General features: G+C 34.4%; 1 protein-coding gene across 2 annotated transcripts in view; it reads right to left on the minus strand.

Annotated features, from left to right (window-relative positions):
• Window positions 1–14,834, minus strand: part of LOC106874489 (uncharacterized) — a 384,280-nt gene that overhangs the window by 154,340 nt on the left and 215,106 nt on the right. For both annotated transcript variants that reach the window (XM_014922234.2, XM_014922232.2), the window contains exon 4: window positions 3,175–3,379. The gene's annotated coding sequence lies outside the window, so the exon portion shown is untranslated. The remainder of the gene's footprint in view (window positions 1–3,174; window positions 3,380–14,834) is intronic.

Raw genomic sequence — 14,834 nt, forward strand, 5'->3', positions numbered from 1 at the left:
CTTATGATCATGATGCTGACACCCTAACCACTAAACCACGCGCCTCCACATGTGTGTGTGTGTATGTATATATATATATATATATATATATATATATATATATATATATAATATGCACTCATATCTATGTATCTTTATATATTTGTATTTCTGGTTATTGCGCAAATTTGTGAACAATAACTTCATTGGTCACAAAGCTCTGTCACATGTTGACATTCACCATAAACCTCAAGAGGAAATGGACTGTGTGTGACATTCAAATCACTTAATGACATTTTAATCACTTCAGACATTTTTCATCGCTATGTAATTATGGCTCGAATAATTTGATTCCAATAGCTTCTTTAATATAAAAGTTCCTGATATTTTTATTTCAAACTGTAATACAAATCTGCAATCTCTGTCCAGCAGACATTTAGATATTATTTTAGATTTGCAATTCTTTAAGAAAATTTCAAGAATTTGTAGTTTACATCTTTGCACTTCTTAATTCTATGTTACAACGACACAAACAAATTTGTTTCCTGCATTTTTTTCTCCTCAAATTTCCAACCATCTGTGTATTATTTATCCATTTTTCTGTAATCCAATAAGTTTCAATCACAGACACAACAACCCCAGGGTGTCGTATTAAGTCAATAAAAATATTGTGGTTAACAATTTTTACAGTTACGTCAAATATTTAGATTTAGAGAGAGATAATCATCATACCCAGTTTCACACAGAATGAAGTCATGACTCTTTGGCTATAGAATCTACACAAAATTATGCAGTCAGTTAACACAATTCTTCAAAAAAGTGTTTGATACATTTTGTTTATAATATTCTCAGTTTTTAGGCGGCATGCTGGCAGAATCGGTAGCACGCCGGGCGAAATGCTTAGCGGTATTTCGTCTGCCGTTACATTCTGAGTTCAAATTCTGCCGAGGTTGACTTTGCCTTTCATCCTTTCAGGGTCGATAAATTAAGTACCGGTTACACACTGGGGTCGATGTAATTGACTTAATCCCTTTGTCTGTCCTTGTTTGTCCCCTCTGTGTGTAGCCCCTTGTGGGTAGTAAAGAAATAAGAAACGTTAGCAATGCCGGGTGAAATGCTTAGCGGTATTTCGTTTGTCTTTACATTCTAAGTTCAAATTCCATTGAGGTTGACTTTGCCTTTCATCCTTTTGGGGTCGATAAATTAAGTACCAGTTGCATACTGGGGTTGATCTAATCGACTGGCCCCTTCCCCCAAAATTTTGGGCTGGGTGAGACTTGGAGCCAACTTGTACAAATACAAAGCAACAGTCAAACATATAATAATAATAATAATAATAATAATAATAATAATAATAATAAACGCATTGTCACTAAAAACCCACTACTCAGTAGTGATAAGGTATTTCATATGGCTGGGATTGTTGGAGTAAAGAGAGACATGAGGTGTACAGTCCTTGACAAACATTGGTTCTGTGAAAAAATTTCCTCGTCAGCTTCCTATATCTCCAACTAACATTGATAAACATCTAAAGTGAGCAAGAATGTACTTAAAAACAGGTTTTAGAAACATCATATTCACTGACGAATCATGTCACATTAGATGGTCCAGACGGATGGGCTAAAGGATGGTTTCTGTCAAGCTAAGATGCTCCTATGACGAGAAGACAGCAACAAGGAGGTGGTGATGTAATGATATGGGCTGGTATTGTTAATAGTACTATCATCATCATCATCATCATCATCATCATCATCATCGTCATCGTTTAACGTCCGCTTTCCATGCTAGCATGGGTTGGACGATTTGACTGAGGACTGGTGAAACCGGATGGCAACACCAGGCTCCAATCTAATTTGGCAGAGTTTCTACAGTTGGACCATTTAAAGTTGACGAAGGTATAAAACTCAACAGTATTAATTATTGTGAACTCTTGGATCTAACTTTCTTTGAATGATACAAGTGTCAACCTCACAGTTTCAAGATAAAGTGTATGTTTATACATGACAATGCTCCATCACATGCTTCTTGCCTAACCCATGAGTTTCTTGAGCGCAAATTATTTGCCGAAGACAAATTAATGGAGTGGCCACTGTCAAGCCCTGACTTGAACCTCGAAGAAAACCTCTGGTCAATCGTAAAACAGAAACTCTATGAAGGAGGCAAACAGTACAACGGTATGGTAGAACTGTGGGATGTTGTACAAAGTATTACAGTTACAGTTTCACCAGATCAAATTAGAAAACTAACAAGTTCGATGGACAACAGATTTGTAGCGTTGATTGAAAAGAAAGGCTGTTATATCAACATGTAAATTGTTTCAACTATATATTAAACCATTATATTTTCAATTAGTAAAAAGTTCATAATGAGTTCATATATTTTAATTGTCCTGATACGCAGAGCAAATAACAATTCTGACATTTGTATAATAATTTCAGACAGCCAATTTCAGTAAATTCTCAATTACTCACGAAAAACAGATCAGATCTATGTCGAATTTTAGTCACAATTAAGAAAGAGCATTTGTACCAACGTCCTAAAATTTCAGCTTCCTATGTACATGTACATTCATTTTATAAAAAAAAATAAGTTTTGCATAAATTCTTCAGACACACACACACACACACACACACATATAAATACACACACATATACTTACATATACACATACACACAATGTCCTTATATACCTACACACATACATAAATATCTGATATAAAATATCTGATATATATATACATATATATGCGTGTATATATATATATATATATATATGTATGTATATAGTTATGTGAGAATGCAATGTCTATAAAAAATCAGAACAAAAAGAGAGAAAAAAAATAACATAAGAAAGGTCTGAGTGTCAGGTCATTTGTAAACATACTTGAGACGGAAAGTTTGATCATTATACGATCAATAATAAGATCAATTAGAAAAATAAAACTACAACAAAAAGCAATAATAACCAGTTGAAGAACTGGCACACTGCCATAAATTTTATTGAGGTCGGTTATGTTGACCCCAGTACTTGACTGGTACTTGTTCTCTTGACTTCTGGAAGAATGGATATCTATGATTTGAAATCTGTACAACTATCAGTTTTACTGATTAAGAAGTAAAGCAAAAAAAAAAAAGAAAAAATGATAAATAATCAATAAAATTAAAGAAAAAAAAATGAATTAAAAGAGAACTTACCGTTGTTTTTGTTGCTCCTCTTTTTATATTTTTGTTGTTTTTTTTTCTCAGAAAATTAAAGAATATATTGTTGTAGAAATCAACCAAATGGTAAGTCCAAATATTGGGAACAAATTTTGATGATTAAAGAAAAATGTTCCATGAATCAATTCTCAATAAGTCAACTACTGGTTTATTAAGGAACTATAAAAAACTGATGCAAAGTCTGAAAAAAAAAATAGAAAAAAAATTATCAATAATAATAATAATAATAATAATAATAAATAATAATAACAATAATCATTCAGTTTCTTTGCCCTAGGTGTCAGGAAGACACTCGGCAAGAAATGGAAACAAAATTGAAAGAAGAGGATAATAATAATAATAATAATAATAATAATAATAATAATAATAATAATAATGATCATCATCATCATTTAACGTCCGCTTTCCATGCTAGCATGGGTTGGACGATTTGACTGAGGACATACGAACCACAGGCTGCACCAGTCTCCAATCTGATTTGGCAGAGTTTCTATAGCTGGATTCCCTTCCTAACGCCAACCACTCCGAGAGTGTAGTGGGTGCTTTTACGTGAATAATAATAATAATAATGGCTTCAAATTTTGGAACAAGGTCTGCAGGATTGGGGAAGAGGCTACGTTGATTAAATTGGTTCCAGTACTCAACTGGTACTTAATTTCATCAACCCTGAAAATGATGAAGAGCAAAGTCAACCGTGACAAAATTTGAACTCGGAATATAAAGACAGATGAGATGCTGTCACTCATTTCACCCGATGAGCAAACAATTCTTATTTCTTTATTGCCCACAAGGGGCTAAACATAGAGGGGACAAACAAGGACAGACAAAGGGATTAAGTCGATTATATCAACCCTAGTGCATAAACTGGTACTTAATTTATTGACCCCGAAGAGATGAAAGGCAAAGTCGACCTCAGCGGAATTTGAACTCAGAACGTAGTAGCAGACGAATACCACTAAGCATTTTGTCCAGCATGCTAATAATTCTGCTAGTTTGCCGCCTTCCTTCTGATTTATATTGATAAATAGAAACTGTATGAGAGTACTTCATGTATGTGTGTGTGTGTGTGTGTGTGTGTATTTGCAAGTAATTATCTCTTTGGCTGGTTGACTCCACTTGGAAAACACTCTCTCTTTGTTTATGTCCTGTAACTTAGCAGTGCAACAAATGGGAATCACTAAAATAAAGTACTACACTTAAAAAAAAAAATAAGCAGCACTGAGTTTGGTATGATTGATAAAACCTTTCATGAATGTACTCCAGTATGGCCAAAGTCCAACAACAAAAAGATGTAAAGGAGGAATAAAGCAAAAGAGACAGACACTAAGCTAGAATCATTTTACAGTTTTGATTGCTCTGTCATGCTTGCTATTTTCCTGGATAAGTTAGGTGAGAGAGACCCCATGATCATCACCACCACCACCACCACTACCACCAACAACGACAGCAACAACTCCACATGTGCAGTGAGTTGGTGATATAAAATTGTGTACCTGTAGCCAATCAATCAAGCACCAGGTGAAAACTGCCCCAAGCTAATTATAGAAGTGAACATACATAGAGGAAATGACCAAGGGTCATTCATTGAGCTGATGGTGCAAGGATGAGGATGAGAATGAGGTGGAGGAAGGTCACCTTTAGTGTTTTGTTTAGTTATATATCGCTGAAGGTTACAATTTTGACTGACACTGATGGTGTAAGGAGGAAAAGGAAGAGGAGAAGAGCTTCCAATGGCCATTTTTTTGTTTTTTATTTTAGTTATATGTTGCTAAAGGTGACACCGGTGGCAGTGGTGACTACAACAATGATGATAATGTTGATACAAAGCCACAAAGTAACTCATCATTCAGAAAGAGAGAAAATAAAAGCAAAAGCAAAAGCATTTCCACCAAAGAAAAACAAAATTTGCAAAAATGAAAAAAAAAAAAATTCTTCAATATGTTGGCTATGCCATTAGCAAGAATGTTCTTTTGCCTTTGCTTTCTAGGGAATCATTATATTACCTCTTTATGCATTTAAATAAATTATTTAGAACAATAATGGTGTGACAGAGTAAAGATGGTACGCATGTTGTCCATAAAATAAACAGGAAGAGAAAATGGAAGAAAATAACACATAGTTTGTATGTAAACTTGCCAAAGTGTAATTTAAATTTAGTCTTTGATAGTTGTTGTGTGTTAATGTCTGGGTGAGATACAGCAGAATAGCAAAAAATGGCACCGTTATTACTATGTCTGAAAGAATGTCTTATGATATTTGTTCTAGTATAAACCTTTAGCACACTGTAGGTGCATCATGTCACCGTATGGGTTTTCTCCCCTGTAGTAACAAGGCAGTGGCAGGGGAGATAATTCTAGAGAAAATGCAGTGTGTGAAAGGTTAAGAGGTAGTGAGCTGGCAGAACCGTTAGCAGATCCGGACAAAATGCTCAGCAGTATTTCATCCTTCATTATGTTCTGTGTTCAAATTCTGCCAGGCCAACTTTGCCAGACGATCTTTTTGAGGTCGATAAAATGAGTACCATTTGAACACTGGGGACGATGTAACTGACTCATCATCTTCCCCTAAACTGCTGGCCTTGTGCCAAAATTTGAAATCAATATTTATTCTGGCATTCTGCATCCTGAATTCAAACCTCACTGAAGTCACTTTGCCTCTAAACCCCCTGAGTGATGACAAGTGAAGTACTTGTTTAGTACAGGGGTTAGTTTTTCTATTTCACTTTCTCTCTCTCTCTCTCACCATGTTATGGTAACTATTATAGAATGCAACAATTCTGTTAAAATGCACTGCTTCTGTTTCAATTAATTTTAAAAATAATTAAGAAGTGGCTGTGTGGTAAGTAGCTTGCTTACCAACCACATGGTTCAGGGATCAGTCCCACTGCATGGCACCTTAGGTAAGGGTCTTCTGATATAGCCTCGGGCCGACCAAAGCCTTGTGAGTGGATTTGGTAGATGGAAACTGAAAGAAGCCCATTATATATATATATGTGTGTGTATATGTCATGTGTCTGTGTTTGTCCCCTCAACATCGCTTGACAACCGATGCTGGTGTGTTTAGGTCCCCGTAACTTAGCAGTTTGGCAAAAGAGACTGATAGAATAAGTACTAGGCTTACAAAGAATAAGTCCTGGGGATCGAATTGCTTGACTAAAGGCGGTGCTCCAGCATGGCTACAGTCAAATGATTGAAATAAGTAAAAGAAAAAATGCATAAAAATAAGCTGCTATTTGGAATGTAAGTTAACATGAAATTTTGATGGAAGGTTTTAATTTAGATCAACTTTAAAGAAAATTTGAATTCAGCAAAATATAAAGAATTTTAAAGTTCAAGCTTAACCACAATCAGTGGTTATTTAAAAAAAAAAAAGAGAAAAAAAAAGGGTCACTTTGTTTCAGTTTAAAATTAAATAATTAACTTGCACCTAAAGTAGCCACAAATAAGCTAAGCTGATTATATAATCCATAGCAACATTAAACTAAAGTTAATTCCAAATTAATCCAGCAGCTTTCTTAATGCCCCACTTGTCTAAAATGTATTTCTCTCCAGAAAAAAACTAAGGATGTCATTGTATAGTATTTATGTAAGTATTTTCTAAAACAAATTGCTGTAGATATTCCTGACATTTTGCTTCAGACTTTATTCAATTGCTAAATTCTTCAGGTAATTTTTCATTCACAGCATTTTGTTTTTTATTTGTATTCTTATTCATTTTTAATTTGCTTTTGCAAATTACCACTTTTTTTTCATAACTTTAACTTAAAGGTACATGTAAGGAATGTCAGTTATGTCTAGTCTATTATGAATTGATTCTGAATCAAAGATTAATTTCACAACATAAAATCTCAGTATGAAGCCAGAATTATATTGCAACACATTTATACAATACACACACACACATATATTTGCTGAGCTTCTTTCAGTTTCCATCTACCAAATCCATTCAGTCTGAAGGTATAGCAGAAGACAATTGCCGAAGGTACCATGCAGTGGGACTGAACCCAGAACCATGTCGTTGGGAAGCAAACTTCTTACTACACAGCCATGCCTGCGTCTATGTACAAATTATATGCATATATATACACCTAAACATATATGTGTGTGTGTGCATATAAACTACAATACACAAATTGTAAACTGATTATTTACTTAGCTATTGTAAATGTTTTTAATGTGCAAAGATTGTAAAGAGAAAGTTAAGAACAAAACAAAACAAAAGTAAATAAATTAAGCAATTCTTTAGTCTTTCCTCACCACAAAAGCAGACAATATGTCTTTGATAGTCTCTGACTAAACTTCAGTCAACCGATATTCTTTAAAATTACCGATCCCAGATGAAAATCAAACATACACGTTAGCTGCTAAACATATGTGTCAGCACATTTGTGTATCCATTTCACACACACACGCACACACACATATGCACAAGCTCATACTCAACTAAAGGTATTGTGTATATATTTTGAAGTAAGAGTCAACAATGGTTATTCATTTGGTTTGGTTCATTATTGTCAACTAATTCTATTTATCTTACTAACGATTGAGATGTTGGAAGAACTGACTGCAAGTAGAATGATATGATTATAACAGGGATCAAATGGTGTGAATCGATAATGGATTTTCTTGTTCCAATGCCAGTTCAATGATGTTTGCTCACAGTATTGTCAAACCTAAGAAAATCATTCACATACATGAAAAGAAAAAAAAAAGTTCAAAAGAAGAAATTATTAGACATAACTCATAGGATGTGTGTGTAGTACATATACATTTCTAGTTTTCAACCAATGCACACACATTACTTATGTGTCAAGGATGGTCATGCTCTATAACATTTTGCCCAGAGCTCCCATGTAAAGTGAGATTCAGGGAAAAAAGTGTTTCATATGGGTTTTTCTCTAAAAACTGTAGTTTTCAACCGATTCTCTCCCTTTTCTCTCTCTGCTTATTTCTATCATCTCTTTCTTTTTCTCATTCTCTGTTTCTCTTGCTTATATATATTCTCTCTCACCCTCTGTAATAGTTCCTCTCTTTAAGTCTATGTCTGTTTCATTCACTCTCTCTCTCTGAAAATTGACTTCAGTATATTCTAATTTTTTTGTGCATAAATATCTTTGTCTTCACGCTATTTATACGTTCTCCCTACAACATTACTTATTTTAAATTTTTTGCTCTCCATCTATTTCAATACACTATTTACACTTCTCCTTCTACCAAAAACTGTTGTGATACAGTCGATAAGCCTTCATTACTGACCAATGAGAATTCAACCATGCCACTGAGCATTCATGCATTAGAAAAAGATATCCTAAAGTGGCTCGAGTTTTTTCACTCAAGCTATTTTCTTCTAGAACTATATGCTGAAATGAGGTTTGTAATTTCTGTCTACAAATTGACTTCCTTGTGTGATATATTGTTTCACTTTTATTCTTTCACTTTCTAATATGTGTATTTGTGTGTTCAATACATATGAGATAGTAAAGGACATTTTATACCACAATGACGATGACGTCACTTAGATGAGTATGTATGTGTCTCTGAGTGTATGTCTTTCTGACTGTGTGTGTGTTTCTGCATTAGGTACGTTATCAAACATACACACACATCTATGCATACATATACACGTGATGACTAGCATGTGTGAATGTATGTTGGTATGTGTCATTCTTATTATATGTGGCTGTATGTGAGAGTGAATCTCTTGACAAAAAACAATTACGTGAAAGGTCCGAATTATATAAAAATGCATATCTACCATTCAATTAACAATTCGTAATTATCATAGCAGTTGCAATGCTGGAAGATATTTAGACTTTGCTTATATTTGGTTAATTTACACTGCATACAAAAATAGAGATTAATGTATATTTTTTTCCATGGTCATAATTTTTTGTTTAAGATGTTGTAAAAAATATGTTACCAAAGAATAAACGTTATCTCTCCAGAAACACCTATAAAGCAAGGAGTGCAGAAAACTGAAGGTGAGAGTCTCAAGAGATAAGGGACATGAGACCTTCTCAGCATCAGCAAAGCATGTTGCAGTATGTCAGATGGAGTCTCAATACAGAAGAGATATGGCACTTTCCAAAGATCACCAGATGCATGCTGCAGCATGTCAAATACAGTCACAAGAGAGAAGGGAGAGAAGACTTTCACAATATCAGCAAAGGTATGCATACTGAAGCACGTCTGATAGAGTCCCAACACAGAAAGGAGATGAGACTTTCTCAAGAACAGCAAAGGCATGCTGCAGCACATCAAATGGAGTCTCAAGACAGAAAGGAGATGAGACTTTCTCAACCTCCATAAAGGCAAACTTCAACACATCAGATGGAGTCTCAAGAGAGAAGAGAGATGACACTTACCCAAGATCAGCAAAGGTATGCTGCACCACTTAATGCTGAGTCATTAAAACAACGTTAAGTACACCAGATTACACAGAGGTCCAATAGAATAGCTCTCAGAAACAGACCACGTACAAATTCGATCTTCACAAAACTTAGAGATGCTTTCAGATATGATCCATCCCATTCTTATAAAAACGATAATTCTGTCCAAATTGGTGTGCTAAACACAAATTGTTTCTGGAAAGCTTTAAAATCTACTCCACAAATGTTTTGTCATCAAAGCTGCACTTTCCTGTATCATCTGTTTTAACATAACTATAATATATATATATACAAACTATACCATTTTAATCCCATATACACACACACAAACAGACATACTGAATGACATATCCAGTCTGTTATATCCTACCTTTTAGAGAATGATTGAATCATTTGGCCACTCATTCCTTACCCTTCAATCAACATCATCATCACCATCGTTTAACGTCTGCTCTCCATGCTGGCATGGGTTGGATGGTTTGACAGGAGTTAGCCAGTTGGGAACTGTCTAAATTCCAATTGTCTATTGTGGCTTTGTTTCTACAGCTGGATCCCCTTCCTAATGCCAACCACTTAGAGTGTGCTGGGTGCTTTTTACATACCACTGGCATGGGTGCATTTATGCAGCACCAGCACAGGTGCATTTTACGTGGCACTGCCACCTGCAAATGACAGGTATGGATGGCAGCGATTTTACTTAGCTTAACAATGTCATTCTGAAACTAAAGAATCATGTCATCGAAATCTTGTAGCAAAGAGATATTGTATGGTTGATGCGAAAACCGTATGAATAAACAAGCACCGCTTTTGTTGGAGGAATCTGAATGTTAAAGGGTTAGGTTAGGGAGGGGAGCAGAAATGATAGAGAAGTAAGTGTAAGACTGAATATAAGCTTTAGACCAGGGGTTCTCAACTGGAGTCCATATAGACCCTGAGGGTACATATGAGATTTTTTGCAGTCTATGTAACAAAATAGTAAATAGGGGGTCCACAATAGTATTTTAAGGGCCCCTGAAGAAATTTTGTTTTAGATGTATGTATTGGTATGTCTAACAAGAAACAACCAGGTTTCTTCTGGCATTTTACATAGTTCAACCTACATAAGTTAATGTGTGAAAAGCAAAATAGGAATTTTGAAAAAAGTTTCTCTAAAACTAGTTTGTAAACATTGAATGGCTACGGGGGTCCACCAGAATAAAATAGTAATCAAAGAGTTCCATAGATAAAAAATGATTGAGAAACCCTGTTGTAGTCAGTGAGCTGTTGCTTTTGGACAAAGTTGTGTTCAAGTGGTTAGTAAGACTGATGGGCAGACATGTTAATGAAGTGATTATATGTGAAAGTGAAAATGAAAGTTTTAGAGTTTTGAGTGAAGTTGTATTCAAAATGAACACTGAAATCATTTTTATTAAATATATTTGACTTGGGAATTTTAAAGATTTTGCTATCATTTGTGATGGATCCAAAAGTTTGCTTGGCAAAACGTAGCTTTCCAGAAGACTTATCCAACCAAAACTAACTTTGTTAAAAGAAATGTTAAAATGTCAATGATTTTGTAATTCCTTCAAGTATTAAACCAGGCTTCAAATATTTTGTCTACTTTTTCAAACTTTTTTTATTACTTTTTACATTTTTATACTTTTGCTGTGCTGCAGAGAAGAATTAAGAATAAAATTAATTAAATTCTAGAGATGAACTAAATGGTTTAAACGAATTCAAGCCATTGACTTTTCAAATCCATACTTTGATATTAAAATAGAATGGCTTCTTTAAAAGCTAAAAGGTTGGAATCTAGAAAAACAAATAAATATATAAATATATAAATAAAACAAGGAGAAAATAACAAAAAAAAATCAATATGAATCATGGTAATTTAGTATTTTACATAACTTCAATAAAGGTTATTTTAAACTCGTCAAATTTCTTCAATTTCACTTTTTCTCTACTTCTTAATATTTCTTAAAAGGAAATGTTATGGAATTGTAGTAAAGGTAACTCAGTGGTCTAAAGGAATTACCAATATATCGGTCATGTTCCTTTAGTATTCTGATTTAAAAATCCAGCAGAGATGATTCTATTTTTCATCTCTTCTGGTTATGTGTCACTAATATGTTGTATTTTCCAGCATACAAGTTGAAGTTTTCAAACCTTTATTTACAGCTCCACCCTACAAAACAAAATTGACTTTTACATCTAAACTTTGGATGATTTTGGAGAACCAAAAGTTCTATGTGAATGCAACATGACAATATATTCTATGATCCTGCTAGGTTGGAAGTCAAAGTTGACCTTGCTCAGATTTGAACAAAGAGTGTGAAGAGAGAGAACAAATACTGCAAAACATTGTTTTTTGGTCTAGTTACCAAAGCCACAAGATAAATCTTCCTGAGAATAAAACTCCAGTCTTTTGTATTATAAGAGGTAATATTTCTAATGTTCCAGTATTTATTCCCAACAGCCAGATTAAGCATACTCAATGTAAATAAAAAAAATGCATAAATGAACTTTGTTAGAAGGTCAAATATTGTTGGGGCATATCTAATCTTAAAAAGGCCATTTTCACTGTGGTTTGTCATGGAGAAAAATTCTCGTTTTAGTAGCCAAATGGTTCATGTGCCAACTATGTGGTATGGTTATAGGTGCAGGTATGGCTGTGTGGTAAGAAGTTTGCTTCCAGGTTCAGTCCAATTATGTGGTACATCAGCTAAGTGTCTTCTTCTATAGCATTTGGCTGACAAAGCCTTGTGGATGAATTTGGTCGATGGAAACTGAATGAATCCCATTGTATCTCTCTCTCTCTTTATATATATATATATATATATATATATACCTGTGTAAATTTCTTTGTGTCTGTGCTTGCCCCCCCCCCCCATCATTTATGGCCCTGTGACTGTTTGGCAAAAGAAACTAATAGAGTAAATGTTAGGCTTAAAAAAAAATTTTAAGTACTGAGGTCAATTCATTCCACTAAAATTCTTCAAAATGGTGCCCCAGCATGACCACAATCCAATGACCAAAATAAGTGAAGCTAAAACAAATAAAAAAATTAATAGAATGAGGTCAAGAAACAAGAAGAAGCAAGCAAAGGAATTGAACCAGTGATTCACAATTCATGTTGGTTCAACACCTCACCACAAACATTTGACTGCCTTTGTTTGTCATCCTTTTTTATTTTTATGATATCCATTAAATTTGATTGTGTCTTAGAAGAAATATATCTTGATTTGATAGCATTTGAAATATCCTCCTTTAATTTCTTATGTCGTCCTTTGCAAACTTTAAATTTACATGTTTACATTTGTAAAGTGATGTTCAGACAAATGTAAAATCTTCAACAATGACCGTCTTCTTCACAAAGTGGGAACCGTCTGCTGTGTCTTTTCTATCTGCCGTGTCTGCTCTTCAGGAATTTGGCAGCTGTGAAGCAGCAAACATTCTTTCTAGTTTGTGATGTAATATCGGAAAAATATTCTTCAAATGTAATCTTCCTAATATTCATGGTTGTCTATAGCAGCAGAGGAAATCATACATAGTTGGTTAAACAATGAAGACCTTTGTAATGATGACGACGATGCTGCTGCTGATGACGACGACGATGTCTTACATGGTCATAAGACCATATATGTTGTTGTTTAGCTCCAGGTCAGATCTTATGTAACAGATATATTGATCAAAAGCACTCCAGCTGAGACCATCCTGTCTTTTGTAAGCATGTTAGAATACATTGTTTAATCTACCCCTCCTATTTTAAGACAATAGAATGTGATTTCAGTGAGAGCTGGCTGTTGTTTCTTGCAAGCCAAGTGGCCACATAGAGGTTTCTTCATTGGAGGCCCATAAGGCAACATATTTATAAAGGAATCAATTTTTGGTTTAATACTAAAACCTTGGTGAGACAGAATATCTAAGATTTGATTTTTGCTTGTCTTAAAGGAAGTGCCCATGGCATTTTTCAGAGCTTCTGAGACTAGGAGAAGAAAGGAGGAAGCTATCGTTATACTGAAGACTTGATATTTGCAACATAGAAGACTCTGCCAAGATGGTGATATTAAACAGGTCAACAGAATTGGTCTACAACTCAAAATGAGTGAAAATGGATTTTTTGTAAAAATCCCTTCAATGAATACCAGTTGCCCCAAAAAAGAAATGTACAGATCCTGAGGGAAAATTCATTCCAAACCAGAGGTTCAAAATTCCTTAAACATATTGCCAAAAAAGAAATTAGAAATCTTCAAAAGATTTCCCTTAATACATTCAAAGTGAGACTTGCAAATACTTCAAAATGATTCCAACTAGGTTAGGCTAGAACGCCTGTGACACTGGCCAAGGGGGTGTTCTATACTACACACTGAGGCACCTGTGTCATGCTAGTGCCACGTAAAAGTACCCATGCTAGTGCCACATAAAAAGCACCCAGTACACTCTGTAAAGTTGTTGTCATTAAGAAGGACATCCAGCCAGAAGAAACCATGCCAAAACAGAAAATTGAAACCTGATGCAGTTCTCCAATTGGCCAGTTCCTGTCAAACTGTTCAACTCATGCCAGCATAGAAAATAGATGTTTAATGATGATGATGATGATGATGATAGTGATGGTGGTATCAGTAAGTATCGTTGGTGTCAGACTGAGCCTAAGAAAATTGTAGAATGATAGTTTGTCGACAGTTTCTGTGGTTTTCACTACGTTCTACCATTTATGTGTTTCTAGACAATCAGGTCTCCTATTCTATTTGCCAATGGAATGGAAAGCTATACAATGACATCCAGACTCTAATAAGCCAATATAAATTCCTCAGGGAGAATGGTAGTATGACCTAAATTCTCCAGGATGACAACTAGTCACTGTCTTGCTATGGTCAAATTTTAAACTTTGGCTATTTTTAGAACAGAATTCCAAACACAAATAAGCTGACGCACACACATACTTAAAAAAAAGACACATAAGGCAATTCAGCTTCAAGGCAAAAACACACACTCACACAAAAAAACTCATGCTGCTATCTTAGTCTATAATAAACACTCAATCTATTAAGTTATAAAGAAATATGTCAATTTTAGCCCTGAAGAGATTTCTAACTTTGAATTCATAATGCAATTATTAATTGTAAAATGAATGAAGATAGACATTGAAATGACCATAGGCCTTATGTAATTGACAGTTATTTAAATAAATTGATTTTACTGTAATCAAACTCTCCATTTTCTTTATATTACATATATATATATATATGTATATGTATATATATAT

This window comes from Octopus bimaculoides, chromosome 12, assembly GCF_001194135.2.
Source record: "Octopus bimaculoides isolate UCB-OBI-ISO-001 chromosome 12, ASM119413v2, whole genome shotgun sequence".
Classification (NCBI taxonomy): domain Eukaryota; kingdom Metazoa; phylum Mollusca; class Cephalopoda; order Octopoda; family Octopodidae; genus Octopus; species Octopus bimaculoides.